The sequence below is a fragment of the Phascolarctos cinereus genome, unplaced genomic scaffold, assembly GCF_003287225.1.
Source record: "Phascolarctos cinereus isolate Bilbo 61053 unplaced genomic scaffold, phaCin_HiC Scaffold_5;HRSCAF=322, whole genome shotgun sequence".
NCBI lineage: Eukaryota > Metazoa > Chordata > Mammalia > Diprotodontia > Phascolarctidae > Phascolarctos > Phascolarctos cinereus.
This window is the reverse complement of record NW_027555958.1, coordinates 83,750,072-83,768,973: the sequence shown is the minus strand read 5'-3', so window position 1 is coordinate 83,768,973 and position 18,902 is coordinate 83,750,072. Positions and strand designations below refer to the sequence as shown.

Genomic DNA, 18,902 nt, shown 5'->3' with positions numbered 1-18,902 from the left:
TCTGAGACCAGATTTGAATTTAGATCTTCCTAACTCTAGGCCCAGAATTATATCTACTGTGCCACCTAGCTGCCTGAAGACACGGTCCTTTTCCCTGTTAAGGCAAAACCCTCTACATGCACAAGTGATTCCCATTCTGTCCCATCTGTTCCTGAAGAAACACTTGAGTAAGTCATTGAAAAACCTTTCTCAGCCTCAGTATCTTCATCTTCATATTGATATACCCCATAACATATGGTTGCTCTATATTAAATGTGTTCTCATTCATCACAATACAAGTGTAAAGCCAATGAATTCCAATGTAATGAGCTCCCCAGTCAATTTGAAATTTCAGGGCATATGAAGCTTTCAATAAGGATCACTTCCTCCTGCTACCTGATTATCATTCCTTTATGCCACTTCTCTGGCAATTCCTTCTTTGTAATGTGTTGCAGTCTGCTCACACTCATCATCTATCTTTCCATTGCCCTTTGAGTGACCATCGCTAGATGGTGAAGTGGCTGCAACACTGGGCCTGGAGTTAGGAAGACCTGAGTTCAAATCCAGCCTCAGACATTTACTAGCTACTTGACCCTGAGCAAGGGACACTAATGTACTGTTTGTGGAGTTGTAAACTGGTCCAACCATTCTGGAGAGCAATTTGGAACTACGCCAAAAGAGCTATAAAACTGTGCATACCCTGTAATACCACTACCAAGTCTATATTCCAAAGACATAAAAAAGGGGGGGGAGGACCAATTTGTACAAAAATATTTATAGCAGCTCTTTTTGTGGTGGCTAAGAATTGGAAATCAAAAAGATATCCATCTGAATTCAGAAGGACCTGAGTTCAAATCTGGCCTCAGACACATAACACTTACTAACTGTGTGACCCTGGGCAAGTCACTTAACCCCATTACCTAGCCAACCCCCCCCCCAAAAAAAAGATATCCATCAATTGGGGAATAGCTAAACAAGTTGTAGTATATGATTGTAATGGACTATTATCATGCTATAAGAAATTACAAGCAGGATGATTTCAGAAAAACTTGGAAAGACTTACATGAACTGATGCAAAGTGAAGTGAATAGAACCAGGAGAGCTTTATACACAGTAACAGCAATATTGCTCGATGAAGAACTGTGAATAACTTAGTTATTTTCAGTGACACAATGATCCAAGAAAATTCCAAAGGATTAATGATGAAGCACACTAGCTGCCTCCAGAGAAAGAACTGACATTGTTTGAAAACAGATTGAAGCATGCTATTTTTCACTTTATTTCTTTCATTTTTTTCTTTTATTCATGTCTTCTTGTACAAAATAACTAATATGGAAATGTTTTACATGATTACATATATATAAACTATATCTGATTGCTTAGAGTCTCAGGGAGGGGGAGAGGAGAGAGAGAGAATTGGGAACTCAAAACTTGAAAAAAAAACAAATGCTATAAAATTGTTTTAACATGTAATTAAGGGGGGGGAGAAAAAAGTATATTTTTAAAAATGGGACTTTGTTTCAGGGAGAAACTTGGGGTTACTTTTGAAAATAGCACAATTTCCCAAAGGCAGTTTAGTCTTCTCTCTTCTTTCTTTTCAATTCTGGGCTCAGCTCATTGTCTACTTACATTGTCTATCCAAGATATATGTACATATGCATGTGTATGTATGCGTGTGTATGTTATATATATATATATATATATATATATATATATATATATGTATATATGTATGTATACACACACATATATATATACACACACATACACATACACATGCATCTATATACTGATAGAAAAACTTAGACTATCATAGTCTGTATAATAGAAATTTTTCATTCATTGTGTGAAGAATTAGACTAAACATGTTAGAATGATTTTTATCTTATTTGGAAAACTCTACAATATCCCTGGGGCTTGATACAATCATATAATGCCATCCACAAATAGGAACATCTGGAGAGCCATACCATTTGACAGAGAATCACTCTTCCATTTGGATTTTGTAATATTATCCTCCATGATGGTGATGACCCCTTTGATGAGCATATATTTCTGTGTTTTACTCCTTACTTGATACTAATAATCAAGGGTTTGTCAAAAAAGGTATCTCTGGTATTTCTTTCAAAGAATCTTGCGTGATGTTGAGCTATACTTGAGAGACGCCCTGAAAGAAAGTTCTGGTGTTTTTCCCTACCAAATCAAGTCCTCAGTTATAGTCAACAAACAGTAAACCCTGTGAGATTTTGTATTCTTGTAGTATGATAGACTCCTAAGTAGTCTCCCTAACTGAAATTGCTTTCTCCAATCCATTCTCCACACAGCTGCAAAAGTGATTTTCCTGAAGTATGGATCTAATCATGTCATTCCCCTACTCAATAAACTCTAATAGTTCCTGACTGCCTCTAATATAAAATATAAGTTCTGCTGGTTAGTTTTGAAAGTCCTTAACAACCTATTCCCATTTTACTTTTCTAATTTAATTTTGCATTATTCCCTTTTCCAAGCTCTAGCAACTAAATTTGCCTAATTGAAGGGTCTTACACAAGACACTCCATTGCCTATCTCCGTGCCCTTGTACTAGGTGACCCCCATGCTTGGAAGACACTTCCACCTTACCTCTACTTCATATAATCTGTTTCCTTCAGAATTCTGATCAAGAAATATCTCTTATCCAAAGTATTTCCTGATCTCCTCTCTCTCCTGTTAGTGTCCCCACTCCACCTAAAAAGATCACTTTACATTTATTTTATATAAGCATGTTTAGATGCATGTCTCCCCAATAGAATAGAAATTCCTTGAGGGCAGGGATTGTTACATTTTTGCCTTAATATTCTCAGTGCCTAGCTCAATGCCTGGCACATAATAAGAGTTTAATAATGCTTGCTGGTTGATTGTTTTACCATATACTTCAAATAACTGTTTGTGAAGATGTAGTCTATTGTCAAATATCATTTGTGAAAAATCTGACTTTTCTCATATTTTCACGAAGGAAACCCCCAGTGTGGGTATAGATTCTCATAAATTTTTTTGTAGTGATGAAAAAGGTGGAATATGAGTTAGTAGTTATTCTTTTGATTGCCATTTTGTGGTGGTAAAACAAACAAACAAACAACCAGCTTATAATATATTTTCTTTTCCCTTTTTGGTATCTTCTCTTTCAGACACCTTAAGAACCAATCCCTCAGGATGTGGAAAAACAAGTACATTAATGCACTATTTGTGGAGTTGTAAGCTGGTCTAACCATTCTTAAGAACAATCTTAAACTATACCCAAAGGTTTATAAAATTATGCATACCCCTTGACCTAGCAATACCACTAATAGGTCTGTATCCCAAAAGAGCAATGAAAAAATGAAAAGGACCTAAATATACAAAAATATTTTTAGCAGCTCTTTTTGCGATGGCAGAGAATTGAAAATTGAGGAGATGCCCATGGCTGTACAAGTTGTGGTATATGATTGTGGTGGAATGCTATTTTGCTACAAGAAATGGCAAGGGGGATGGTTTCAGAAAAACCTGGGAAGACTTATATGAACTGATTGATGCAAAATGAAGGGAGCAGAACCAAGAGAGCATTGTACATCATGACAGCAATATTGTAATGATGATCAACTGTGAAAAACAGCTACACTGATCAATACAATGATATGAGACAATTCCAAAGAACTCATGATGAAAAATATTATCCACCTCCAGAGAGAGAACTGATGAACTCTTAGTGCAGATTGAAACATAATTGTTCTTCCCTTTGTTTTTCCTACTTTTGGGAGGTTTTGTTTTGTAACATAGTCAATATGGAAACATTTTGCATGACTTCACATGTGTAATGGGTATCATCTTGCTTGCCTTCTTAATGAATGGGGGAAAAGCTGTAGGAAGGAGAGAATTTGGAAGTTAAAATATTTAAAAATCAATGTTAAAAAATTAAGAAATACACAAAAAAGAATCAGTTCCTCAGCACCCTCAAAATTTTGTGTGTTCCCAGTGTAGACCTCCTTTATGTATACTTGATCTAGTCCATATACTCAATATAGTCCAGCTTCTTTTCTCGTCTCTGTTTTCTTTAATGCCATTTCCATCTCCTCATGTAGCACATAGGGAGTTATGTTACAATTCAAATGTGGTAGCTTTTACCATCTTGGTGAAAAGAGTTTGTTATAAAATAAAAGCACAATTTTGTGATCGTTTCCATTTCTAATCTATTATTCTTCGAATTTCATCCTCAAATTCCCATGGGATAAAGTTACTTTAATTTAAATACTTCTGAGTATACATTAGGTGCTCAATAAATACTTATTGATAGGGTAACTAAACTTACTGCTTCTGTATTTGTTATTAGATGATAACTCAGGAGAGGAAGAAATGCACCAGAAAATGTTGTCTCCTATTAAAGAAGATAAGGGTGAGCAAACTGATAGCCAAATTCCTCTTTCTCCTTTTGGAGTAAGGATACATTCAAGAACTAGAATCATAAAAGAAAGGTAGGCAAATAAATTATTGGAAACTTATTAGTAACCATGATATATTATTGATTCACAAATAGAAAATGAAAACACAATGCGCTGAACTGTAATTAGTCATGATTGTGGAATGTGTTGTTTATCAAGTCTATCAAGTATTCCAGTTAATACATATTACGTACCTGTATTCTTTATTAATTTTCACAGAATGCCCTTAACATTAAACTAAAATATTTCATCTTTTTGATCATTCAGAAAGCATTAAAAGATTTTGCGATCTTTCCATTTCTATTCTCTTTACAATTACCTTTAAACTTTTCTTGGTAATTCTTCTCCGTTTCCTCCAGCTAGTGTCATATTTTTCTCCTTCCTTTCACTTCCAAACCTTTCAAATGAAGAATTTACATTAAGATAGTAGATTTAGAGTTGGAGCCTTACAGGTAATCTAGTCCATTCCTCTAAATTTACAGATGAGGAAACTGAGGCCCAGAGGAATCAAGTCTTACCCAAAGTAACAGAACTTGGAGTCAAATTCAGATCCCCTGAACCCAAATCTAACTCTCTTTGTTATTAGTTGATTTCTTGCCATTCACTCCTTTCTTTGATTCTTTAAGAATCTGGGTGCCGTACCTAGCACCTTCTTTTGGAAAGCGCCATTGCCATTATCATCAAAATAATCCTTGACTCTGTCTTCATTTGTTTTGAAGTCTCTGCATCATTTGGTTCTGATGTCTCTCCTCTTCCATTTAAAACAATTCCTTTTTTTTTTACATGCTGGCTTTTGTGATATGACAGAATTCTGGTTTTCCTAATACTTTTGATTTACTTTTTTTTCCACAGGTTCCTCTCTTTCCTCTTTGCCCCTCCTTATGGAAATTCCCCAGATCTCAATCCTTGAACCACTTGTCCTTTCATTCTTTCATTTGGAAACCTAATTAGTCTAATGCCTTCAAGTTTATGCAGATGTCTCCCAAATCTAAATTTTTTTTTGAACTTTGGCCTCATATTTCCAAACTGGTTACTGAATATTCCACTTGCATGTTTTATTATTAGTCCAAATTCAATGTGTCCAAAACTGAACTCATTATACAGAATAACACATGTAAAATATTTTGCACTCCTTAAAGTGCTATGTAAATGAAGGCTAACTATAAAATAAACTGTTTCTCAAATTCCTTGCCACTCAATGGTACTAACATTTACATATTCATGAAACTTTGTAATCACCTCTGAATTCTCACTCTCTTTATATTCAGTCATTTATGAAATCATGTTGATTTTTTCTTTCAAATATTTTTCATTCTTATCCTTTCCTCTTCATTCTATTTTTCTTTATTACTTTCCATTTTATTACTTCATTACTTCTCTGGTTCATGCTTAAATCACTGCATCATTTTCTGGCTGCACCCTTTTCCATTTCATTTTTCAGTATTCTTTAAAGAATACCTCTTTTCTGACAAATACCTCACGCTTTTTCCCCCTTCTCATCTCTGTACCTTGGTTCAAGTTGTTCCCTTTGTTTGGGATACCTTTTCCTCTCCTCTTTACTTTGAAAATCTTCTCTACCCTTTAAGATGGAGCCCCAATCCCAGCTCCCTCATGAAACCTTCCATTATAGCCCTAAGGATCTTCCTCTTTTCTGAGCTCCTGTAATTCATAATCTGTCACATAATTTAGCACTTAATTCTGCATTGTTTTGTATTGTCTGTAATTGATTCATGTGTATTAGTTTCCCCAGCTAGGTTGTAGGTAACTTCCTTGAGGGCAGTGGTCATGCTTTGTCCATCATCTGTATCCCCCACAGTGTTCCACATTGTAGGAATTTCACAAAAGGGTTAAAATTTAAGAATGCCTCAAAGGACCATGCCATATCAATTGATGCAACATATTTTTTTTTATTCATAAATCAAAGAAAACAGAGATAGGATGACAATTTTTATTTTAAAGTAAAATTATAATAAAATTTTTGCATCTCTTGAGATAACTGTTCATTCTAGTATTAAGAAATATTTGCTTGGTTGATTAACCAAAGGATGGTAAATGTGTAGTAGTGCTAAGTAATAATTCGAGTTCATAAAACATGAGAGACTTTATAAGATAAATTTCTTTATCTTAGTCTTTGAAAAAACACAGACAAAATGTAGTCTCTATAAATTGTATTACTTTGCCTCAAACAATATCCTTTTCTTTGTTAGAATGCATTGATCATTCAAAGGTTCTTTCAGGATAAATGCAGTGAGCTGCCTTCTGCAATGCAGAGGGATTCTGTCCTGTGGGCTCTTTTCTTGGTGTTTAGCATTCTGCATCATGGCACCAGCCTCGACATCATTTATTTATACAATTACACACAATTATAGTACTGCCAGCTACTCTAGCATGTGCTGTGACATATTACAATAATAACTACAGTTCTTTATTATGTTATTGAACAACCTAAGTATTATATAGAGTTCCTAGCCCAGTAGAAATTAGATTCTGAATTAGGTGAAACAATTTAGATTTGAGAATTAAATTAGAAGGTGGATATCTGGAGGTTACTTGACAAATTGCACACTGTGACTGAGGTAGAAATTCTTCCTCTCCTCTTCCCATCCCCCATAGTCTTAAACCTTTAAGACAGGCCACAGGATTTTTTTTAACGATGAATTATCTTCTCTGTTTCAGTTTTTTGAAAAATAAAAACTAACAACACAGAACTATTAAACCACATTCTCTACTGGGACTGCGATTTAAAAGCTGAAGTCAAATCCTTAATCTACTTATGCACAGAAAAGGCGGCCTTTTTTCTGTGACTTTTTGTCCTATCCCCTCTCTCTCCACAATGATTATTTAGATTTTGGCAGAATCTTTGGATACCTTTTCTCACTCATCTCCCTATGTGCTTCCTAATTTAAATTGAGACAAAATCATAGATTACACAGTCATATTAGTATTAAAGAATTATTGAAGCTGTGTTAGTAAGAAATAAATTACTTAGCTTCCCACTATGGGATTTGGGTAGCTTCTGTGGAAAACTCGAGATTCTGCTTTGAAATCCTTTTCTTTTCTAACTCTCTGGATCTGTAGCTCCTATGCCTGCAATCATAAAGAATATCAGTGAAGGGAGGAATATTATGTGGGGTTAACATTTTGAATTCTAGTAACCATATATTTTTTTCTTCTTAATACTTTAATTTCAGAACAAAATAAACATAAACAGCCCACAATGTACAACATTCTACTTTTCAGATCAAGGGAGAGTGAACAGAGACCATGTAAGCTTTGCCGTAATACACTGAAGAACAGAAGGAAAAAAAACCCCACTAGACTTTGGCAAGGGCAGAAACAAGCATTTATTAAGCACCTACTATTGCTAGGTACCATGCTGAGTATTGGAGATACAAAAACAAAAATGAAAAGATTCCTGATCTCAAGAATTTACATTCTATCGGGAAAACCAACTGGGAAAGAACACTATCTCTAGTCAGAGGACCTAAATTCAAATCTGGTCTCTGACATGTGGCTTCAGACACTTCCCATTAGCTGTGTGATCTTAGGCAAATCATGACTTCTGTCAGCCTCATTTTCCTTAACTATAAAATGGGAATGATAATACCAACTCCCTCCCAAAGTTGTGGTGAGGATCAAATGAAATAGTATTTGTAAAGTGCTTAGCACAGTGGTTGGCATGTTCTTATCTGTGTGATTGTGGGTAAAACACTTAATCTCTCTGGGTCTCAGTTTTCACATCTGTAAAATGAGAAAGGCTGAACTAGATGCCTTTGGAGACTTCTTCCCAGTCTAAATCTGTGGTTCTGTGTGCATTACCTAGCTGAGAGGCTAATAGGTTGCCAGTTGATTCTTGTGATAGAATGTAAATTCTTGAGAGCAGGAATCATTTCGTTTTTGTTTTTGTATCTCCAATACTCAGCGTGGTACCTAGCAAAAGTAGGTGCTTAATAAATGCTTGTTTCCATTTTTCCTTTTTAGGCCCTATGTTGCCTGGCTCTATCTGCCAATAGATTAATATTCAGGGAAACACTGATGAAAGGGAAGAGGTAGGAAGGGTCTAGCATGCAGGGCTGCCTGTGTGGGAGGAGGGTCTGGACATCCAGAGGGTAGCTGGAGAGGAAACAAAATGTGTAGAGAATATCTATGAGGCAGAGGCAAAGGATGAGAGTGGAAGAGCAGGAAAGACCAATTTTGCCATTTGCTGCATCTAGTATTTTTGACATTGTAAGCACCCTAACATGGCAAATCTAATTTCTTCCTTATTGCACTGATGAATCTTTCATTACTATTTCCTGTTTAGTAGAAAAGTAACATATTTCTTTACCTTAGTTGTCTTCACTAGTCATGCTATTATTGTAATTGTTAATTCTTCATCTTTCACTTTTAGAATCACCCAGTAAGACAAGTGTAACATAGAAGAAGCCATCTTCCCTCATGAACTCTTTCCCCAATAATTCTGTTTTAACCCATATGCTGTCTCTGCTTCTGCTGAGTTAGCAAAACTGATTGTGCCCACACAGGAAGAGCAAGAATTTCAGTTGTTTTACGTAGAGGTTTTACTTCCTCTTTTCTGACATAACCAAGTTTTACTGGCAATGAATTTCATTTTCATTGAAAATGTTTAACACTCTCAAAGCCTGTTAACTCAGAAACTTCACATCTTGCTGTTGCTCTTGATACTAGGAGTCCTTGGCCAGCTTGCCCACTATGGATGAGCATGGGAAGGCCCAGTCATGTTGCCAACATTATTTCATTTATAAGTAAATTAAGTGGGTTAGAGTGTTTCGTATCACATACTCTAGCTTTGATCCCTCCACAGTATTGAGGGAATTGAGGGGATTAGGAACCTCAAGTGGTCAAGTGTGGGAAATGAGTGAACCACACTCACTCCATCTTGTGACTTGATTCTGAAGTTAGCTCAGTTCCCTTTCTATTCAGTTTTGAGTCTGGTCCAAATTCTGTCTTGCGAGAAAACTTCATTCAATTGTGGGAGAAAACCTTATTACATTGTTTGAACCTAGCCCTCTGTACCTGGGAAACTGGACCACTCCTCCATGCTGCTTGGAGACCCTTAACAAAGGACCTAGGTTATGCTGACCAGAAACCCAGTCAGATTCCAAGATGGATGAAAGGAGTTTTCTTTTTTTCCCCCATTCATTAGGAGTTTTCTAGCTGTTATATATCTCAAGCAACTCATGTGACTTATCTGAAAACTGGCCCTCATACTGACCAATCAGTTATTGTTTCCATGCTGCTTTGATTGTTTACAGAAACCTGGGGTGAGTGGGACACCTATTCTTCTGAATTCAAGGAATTGCGCCTGTTCACTCTGCCCCTCCCAACTTGGAAAGTCCCTAATTTTCATCCAATTAGAAATAAAATTACCTAGTATTATGTTGTTTCCTTTTAATTAATTGACTTTATTGATTAAAACTTTTTAATGCATAAAAGTCTGTCTCCCTTCGTATTTGGAGTCTAGGCTTAAGCTGAGGAAGGGACCTGGTGCCAATTTGGGCAATTAGCTTGCATTGCTTAATAAATTTATATGCTTGGAAGAGCAAACCTTTGTTCACTCAGTCATTTCATCTTTCACCTGCCACAGTATCTTCTCCTTCCTATAGTATTTTCCCTCTCAATACTCCTCCTTATCCCGACATATGTCTTTTTAACCTATTACTGAACTTCAGGATCAAGGAATCCTTGAACGAGCATTGAGAACGGGCCATTGCTGTTATAAGCTTTTGGGGGTTTTTTCAGAGTCATGGTAGAGTGGGCAGCCTTTGGGTTGTCATCCTAAGTTGGAGCTTCCAGAAAGAGTAGAAGATAAGCCTTCTGAGGGAGAAGTCAGAACTTGAGAGAGATAGGAGGGTGAGAAGGACTGATGGAAGATAAGCCCTTTGAGAGTAGGGATTGTCTTACTTTTTTCTATTTGCATTTGCCAGCATTTAGCATAATACCTGGCAAGCAATGGGAAATATTTATATATATGTATATATATGTATGTATGTGTAAATGTGTATATACACATATGTATACATATACACATACATACATGCATATATATGTTGGTTAATGATTGATTGATAGAAAGAAAGAGCAGATCAGAAGGAAACAAAGTGTGATCTATCCTGGCCTTTTTCTGTCATTGGCCTAAGTTCAGTATCATGACTTGTGACTGTGTCCTTGCCCGATCTTTCTTCCCTCAACAGCACCTGCAGCCCCCACACTTTTCTTAGCACAGTGACAGACACATAGAAGGTACTCAGTAAATGCTTGTGGTTCCTCCTAACCCCATCCCTAATTGTTATTGTTACCCCTAATTGTCCCTAATCTCTTCTGAGGTCATTTTCCTTCTACTTTTTGTATCTCTCATATGTATTTTGTTTAGTTGTTTCAGTTTTGTCTAACTCTTGGTGACCCCATTTGGAGTTTTCTTGTCAAAGGTATTAGAATGGTTTGCCATTTCCTTCTCCAGCTCATTTTAAAGATGAGGAAACTGAGGCAAATAGAGTTCAGTGACTTGCCCAGGTCACACAACTAAAAAGTATCTGAGGTCAGATTTGAATTCAGGAAGATGAGTCTTCCTGACTTCAGGCCCAGTGTTTTTCCTATGGTGCCACCTAGCTCTCTTATATGAATACTTGTTTATATATGTATATGTAATTTCCCAGTTACAATGGGAGCTTCTAGAGGGCAGGGATTGCATTTTTGCCTTTCTTTGTAATCCTAGCATTTGCCACAGTTACTTTGACTGACTGTCAGACTGATTCCTTCAATTTTATTGGGTAGGAGAGTCATTGTCAAGCTAGTCAGCACGCTACACCAGGGGACAAGTAGATACTTGTACAAGGGTTAAGGACGAAGTAATTGTGACCTGTTAGTGAACTAACACCATGGTTATTTGACCAGTTTGCTTTATGAGTATTCTCAGGTTCAGCCTGTAAGTAACATCAAGAACCCAAGCCCTATCTTTGAAGATGTTACAATATAAATAGAAAGGAAATACATATGGGAAAATGTGGTTTGTACAATATGAAAATTAAGGGAAGGAAATGAAACAGAAATGTCTCATAGGAAAAGGAACGGTGCCACAAAGGCCCCATATGGCCAGGCAAAGGGAACTCTTCATTTAGGAAACGTCCTTTTGTAATAGTCTGTGGACTTCTATCCACAAGATAATGCTTGCTTGTGGCCTTCCTTTGCTACTAGGATTTTCCAAACTAATAGCCCCAAGATTCCATCTACTGGGATAAGGATTCACTATCTGACAAAAACTTACGGGAATATTGGAAAGCAGTCTGGCAGAAAATAAGTTTAGAAAAACAACTCATGCCATATACCACTATAAGTTCCAAATGAATATATGATTAGATATAAAAATTCATGTCATAAACAATTTGGAGGAGCATGGAAGAAATTACCTTTCAGATACAGATAGGGGAATAGTTCATGACCAAATAAGGTAGAGGGAGGATCTCAGAAGATAAAATAGATAATTTTGATTACATAAAATTGAAAAGGTTTTGCACAAATAAAACCAGTACAGCTAAAATTAAAAGGCAAAGAGCCAGGAAAAAAAAAACGTTTTGCAGCGTTTCTCTGATAAAGATCTCAATCTAGAACATATAAGGAATTGATTTAAATTTATAGGAATAAATAATAGCTATTCCTCAATTGATAAGTGGTCAAAGAATATGAATAGGCAGTTTTCAAAGGAAGAAATCCAAAGTGTCAGTGGCCACATGAAAGAAAAAAAAATGCTTCAAGTCACAAATAATTGGAGAAATGCAAACTAAAGCAACTCTGAGTTTCTACCTCATGCCCGTTAGATTGGCAAAGATGTCAAAAGAAAATGGTAAATGTTTGATGAACTGAGGAAATACAGGCACAGTTGTTGGAGCTGTGAATTCATTTAGCCATTCTGGAAAGCAATTTGGAGTCATAAAACCTCCCATACCCTAAGATCTGGCAATACTAACCCTTAGGTCTATATCCTAAATACATCAAAGAAAGAAGAAAAGGGTCCATAGGTACAAAAATGTCTATAGTAGCTCTCTTTCTCTCTCTCTCTCTCAAAGGACTAGACATTGTTGGGAAAACTGAAAAGGGAAGTGTCTTATCAATTAGAGAAAGACTGAACAAATTAGAGTATAGTAATGTAATGGAATTCTGTAGTGTTGTAAGAAATAAGGAAAGTGATGAAGAATGGAAAGAATGGAACAATTTTTTTTTTACTTTTAATACTTTATTTTTAATTTTTTTCATATGCTTTTGAGTTGAAAATTTTTCTCCCTTTTCCTCCCCCCCACCCTCCCCAAGACGGCACACAATCTAACATAGGCTTTACATTTACATACCCATTAAACATATTTTCACATTAGTGAAGTTGTAAGTAAAAATTAAAACCAATAGGAGGAATCATCAGAAAGATGAAACAAAACTCAACAGAAGGTAAAAATAAGTGATAGCGATTGGACTTCCATAGTTCTTTCTTTGGATGTGGAAAGCATTTTCCATCCCGAGGCCTCTGGAGGTGTCTTAGATCCTCATAATGCTGAGAAGGGTTCAGTTTAACATTCTTAGTCATTGCATAACGTGGCTGTTATTGTGTACAAAGTTCTCTTGGTTCTGCTCACTTCACTCAGCATCAGACCATATAAGTCTTTCCAGGTTTTTCTGAAGTCAGCCTGTTCATCATTTCTTATAGCACAATAGTATTCCATTACATTCATGTACCACAACTTGCTCAGCCATTCCCTAGTTGATGGGCATCCTCTCAATTTCCAATTCTTTGCCAACACAAAAAGAGCTGCTATGAATATTTTTGTACATGTGGGTCCTTTTCCCATTTGTTTGATCTCTTTGGGATATAGCCCTAGAAGTGCTATTGCTGGGTCAAAGGGTATGCACATTTTTGTAGCCCTTTGGGCATAAGAACAATTTTTTTCCATAACAACATTATAAAGACGGCTTTGAAAGAAGTAGTTCCTCTAATCAGCGTGATGATCAACCAGCATTTTAGAAGATCAGTGATGAAGTCTGCATGCTGCCTACCTCTTGACAAAAAGGTGATGGAATCAAGCTGTATCGTGAGATGTGTATTTTTATAAATGGCCAATGCAGGAATTTGTTTTATTTGACTGCAGATTTATTACAAGGTGTTTCCCCCACCCACCAGTAAAAGATGTGTGTGTGTGTGTGTGTGTGTGTGTGTGTGGTGTGTGTAGAACGTGGGAAGGCAAGGAAATAAATGCTTGTTAATTGAAAAAAATTAGAATAGAGGTTACCTTAAAAAAAGTAAGGCATTTTTATACATTGACATATCTCTCAGCGAAATCTACATCCTTAGGGAGGGCCTAACTGCAGTGTAGTTGGGGCCTTACACTTTAATCCTTACTGTTTATACCTTACTATTCAATCCAGTGACTCTGGCCTCCTGGTTGTTCCATGAACAAGACACTCATATCTTGACTCTTGCATTTTTTTCTGGTTGTCCCTCATTCTTGGAATGTTTGTCTTCCTCACCTCCACTGACTGACCTCCGTTAAGTCTCAGCTATAATCCCATCTTCTGCAGGATGTCTTTCCCAACCCCTTCCAGTTCTATTGCCTTCCCTCTCTTATTTTCTATTTGTACTGAATGTAACTTGTTTGTACATACTTGTTTGCATGCTGTCTTATTAGACTGTGAGCTCCTTATGCCTGGCACCAAGTAGGTGCTTAATAAATGTTTATTGAGTGATAGGTGGTATCAACTTCTGGTCAATTTAGGAATAAATGTTTTTCCCTTCTTAGTATAGAAACAAGGACTAGAATTAGTGGGCATAGTGCCAGTCAGTCAACAAGTATTTATCTACTTTATCTACTACATCTACTATGTAACAAGCATTGTGTTAAGTACTGGGGATATTTGAAAGTTTAAAAAAAATCTCCTGCTCTTGAGGAGATTACAGTCCAATGAGGGACACGAGATATAAATAACCATGTGCCAAATACATACATAAATACATGTATACATGTATACACATATGTGTGTATGTCTATATGTGCTATGTAAGTAAGTATGCATTTGGCACATGACTGTTTATATCTTGTCTCCTTCAAGTCCCACCTAAAATCTCACTTTCTACAAGAAGCCCATTTCAACCCCTCTTCATGTCAGTGCCTTCTCTTTGTTGAATATCTCTAATTTATCATATATTTACACATGCAAACATATATATACACATACACACAGACATACCAATACATATATGTGCATATCTATCTATCTATCTATCTATCTATCTATCTATCTATCTATCTATCTATGTGATAATTTGAGATAATCAACAAAGAGAAGGCACTGGCATGAAAGGGGATTGGGAAGAGTTTCTTGTGGAAGGTGGAATTTTGGTTGAGACTTGAAGGAAGCCAGGGAAACTAGAGGTAGAGAGGAGGACAAAGAGCATTCTGGGTGTGGGGGACAGCCAATGAAAATGCAGAGTTGGGAGCACAGTAGTGGCCGTGCTGTACTCTGATCATTCTCAATCTATTTCATCCCCTCCCAACTCTACATCTTTAATATCTAAAATTGAACACAAAGGCTTAAAATTAAGCTTAAAAAAATTAAAACCCTTCTTATATTTTTTTCAAGGCCTATCAGGCCAGAAGTGGGATAAGGCAGAAGACTTTTGAAGAATTTGTTGAGGAACAGCTTGAAACCGATCCTCAAAGAGCAGAAAACCACCTCCAGCAATGTAAGCAACTGGTATGGTATATTGTACACACTCTGCTGATGTGGTTTTTTATTTAGTGTATTAACTGGATACATTTTAAAAATAGATGGTAAATTTCTTATCAGTTCTATTGTTCTTATTCATAATGGGAAATGGATGTGAAAGAGTGGGAATAAACTATAAATGAATGAATGCAGAAGCATTTATTAAGTGCTTATAGCTAGGTGGCTTAATGGATAGAGTGCTGGGCCCGAAGTCATGAAGACCTGGGTTCAAAATCAGCTTCAGATACTCACTAGCTGTATGACCCTGGACAAGTCACTTAACCTCAGTTTGCCTAATCCAGTAGAGGAGGAAGTGATAAACCACTCTAGGATGTTTGCCAAGAAAACCTCACCTGGCATCACAAAGAGGCCAGCATTAGGGAACAACTGACAGAGTTATAAACACTGTTCTAAGCACTGGAGATACAAATACAAATGCCAAGATGGTCCCTACCCTCAGGGAACTTATATAGTCTAATAGGGGATATAACATATATAAAGGAGTGATGACCAGGGAGGAATATGTATCTGGAGAGCTACCAAAATGGTGAGTGGAGACAGAGGGGAGTAGATTGACACACCCTTTCCAGAAGCACTGATAGAAGTGATGTGATGTTGGTTCCAGAGCTGGGAAAAGGGTTGGGGGTGAAAGCAGATATAGCAGAAATCTAGTAGTAAAATGCAGCATGGCTGGGGCCAGGTGTAGATGCAGTAGGTAACTAAGGCAATTCCCACTTGGGGAAGGGGAAATGGGAGGGTCCAGGAGTCCAGGTCAAGAGTTCTAGGCATGAAAAGCTTAAGTCTTCTGGGGCCAGGTTTCTGGACAGAGGGACACTGACATTGATGCAGGGTATGGTTTCAATTTTAATGAAAATTTATTTGCCTGTATCATGTCTCTTTTCTTTTTACTGCCTGATCTTTCTGCCTCTTAGATTGTGGATGGATCCCAACACTTTATCCTCAATTATTGTCTCATATCTCTTTACACTCAGTCCCTCAAGGAGCTAATCTATTCTCATGGCTTTCATTTTCTATCTCCTTCCCTGGTCACTTGACATCTATTCCAGTACCTCCAACAACGGAAAGGGAATCTCTACTTTCAATATTGTTGTTATCTCAAAATCACTATGCCCACAGCCTAACTCATTATTTTCTCCCTAAATTGGTCTCCGTTTTTGCCAATAACCAGACCCATTTGTTTGAGAGCTTTGTGCCATGCTTTGAGGAAGATGGAAAGTTTAGATAAGATGTGGCCTCTGCCTTCAAGGAATCTGTAGTCAAGAACAAGTGTGAGAAATGAATACAGATGTCTTGAATGCACGTGATTAGTACATTAGAGAATTACAAAAATTTTGATTTGGTGACCAAGGCCATATATAACTAGGAAAAATGTGATTTCTCCCTTATAAAAATTCTTTTTGCACATAACTGTCTTGACTCCTAGCTTAATACTTAGATGTTATCTGATTAGGTCACATTCATGAGCTAACTGTTTCTTGAGAGCAGAGACTATGTCTTATATTTCTTTGTCTTTCACAAAGTAGTGAAGACAAGGGCTGGATCTATAACGGTAGATAAATTAATAAATAATTAGTAGATTAATTGATTCCCAAAGAATTACGATGTCAGTAAAATGTACAACACCACAATCGTGTTGAATATAATACAATCTTTCCCTGATGAGTCCTAAGGCACAGAATTGAGCAACCTTTCAGGATTGTTGCTATAAATATCAATCCTTACTACACTGCAAATATGAAGAAAAGACTGGTGAATTTAAGAACTCCAGTGAATAGAGTGACATATAACTGAGAGTCTACTAGGAAAGGCTATATGTAGAAATTTTGTGCTAAAGAGTCCTGGAAATAATTATGGAGTGATTAAAATGTAAATAATTTGGAGAGTGAGGAGAAAAAATCATCCAGGGGAGGCCCAGATACCATACCAAATAAGATAATGTTCCTGAACATATTTGGTGTGATTATGCCCCTGCTATATATGTCTACATGAAAATATAGTAAAGTGTTATAACTTACAGATATACTGTTAGTCAAGCTAGTAAGCAATTCTCACTGAAAAAATCTGTCATAGGCATCTCCAAACCTCCAGTGTTACTGGACTCATTTAATGGTACAATCAGATTTCATATGCTATCTGAGAGCTTCCAAATTAAGAAATTTAGAGGTAAAATTCAGACTGATTCACTCATTCAGGGTTAGAAGCATACTTATGTATATAGAGGCATGGGTTCACAGGCCATTAGAACACACAGATACATAGTAAATCTCAGCTCTGTTCTATAAATTACTTCCCATAAAACTATAAAATTTTTTTAGTTGAAGGGGATTTTAGAGAGAGATAATCTATTTCACCCCTTTTCTTCCCCCATAGATGAGATATCTAAGTTCCTGAGAAATGTTGGAATAAACATTTTTTGATTTAATTTTCATGTTTAATTTTGCCAAGTTCAGAGCACTTTCAATGTCATGATACAACCTAAATTCTGGTTTTATCATTGCACAATTACAAGTTTTGTCCAAAAAGGCTAATATGTGAAATTTTAATGTGGGGACACAGTCATGTGATTTAATCCGATGCCTTCCAAGATAATGTAAACAGACCCACCATGTCTCTGTTGGCCGCGGTACTTGTGCAGGGCGGCTATCTACAGAAGGTGTCCTTGTTTAGCAATCACACGGGGGAATAATTGAATTCAATAAAAAGCTTCTATGGATTTAAAGCCTCAGAGGGAAGTAATGAAATTTAATAGACTCCATGAAAATATACAGTGTTCTTTATGCTGAACTGCTTTTCCAGTTTTCTTCATCACATCCAAAGTAGATTAGCCTTTTATGCTTCTGGTTCTCTTTTGTTCTCATTGCTGTAAGATTAAAAATTTTAAACCCTCTATTAATTTAACATTTTAGATGTTATCTACTCCATAGTCAAGAATCTAAAAAGTATATTTTTCCATTTCAGCTCTAACTCTGAATTCCTTGGTTCCTAGAACATACAATAATTTTTATTCATTTTATGCTGTTTTTGCCATAAATATTCACTGAAAAATTGCTGCCTAATTATCTTTATTATGAAAAAATTGGCACAAATTTTGCATTAATATTCATGTTAATATTGCTTTAGAGTAGAAAATCTTTTGTCAAATGGATGAACTGATTGTAAATTCAGTTTAGTTCTTCCCTTAGTGAAATATCCCTCTGATCCTAATCCAAAGGAATTAACAAATGAGATTCATCTGTAGTTAATAAAATATTTAAGTTCCCTCCCCCAACCCAGAAAACTACCCAAATAACCTTTAGTTATAAAGCTAATGTTGTTCATCCAGGGCTCTGCTCATCACTGCTCATGGTGCCCAAATTGAGGGGTTTTTTCCTACTTCCTCATGCTTCTTAAATCATTACTTTATTAACTACTTAACTGTGTGACTCAATAAGGTTGGAAAAGGGATACTCTGTGCTCTTTTAAAAATTAGGTGCATAAAAATGTGACATTTTATGTCATTAAAATAGGTCGGACTTGAAAGTACATCTTCTAGGGTTTTTTAGTTTAATCTCTGTGCTTGTAATTTTTATTGTCATTGACTAGGTAGCAATTGTGCCTTGGGTTCGAGAGTACAAACTGAATGATGGGTCTCTCCTCTGGACATTAATGATTCAGGTACCAAAGAATCACAGAATTTTAGAGTTTGAA

General features: G+C 36.4%; 1 long non-coding RNA gene across 1 annotated transcript; it reads right to left on the bottom strand.

Moving 5' to 3' along the window:
• Positions 1–1,250: 1,250 nt before the first annotated feature.
• Positions 1,251–8,923, bottom strand: LOC110196934 (uncharacterized). The gene is made up of 4 exons (XR_002321357.2): positions 8,758–8,923; positions 7,416–7,517; positions 4,750–4,827; positions 1,251–3,851 (listed from the first exon to the last, which is right to left on the bottom strand). It is a non-coding gene; the product is annotated as an uncharacterized LOC110196934 (long non-coding RNA).
• Between the last annotated feature and the right edge of the window lie 9,979 nt (positions 8,924–18,902).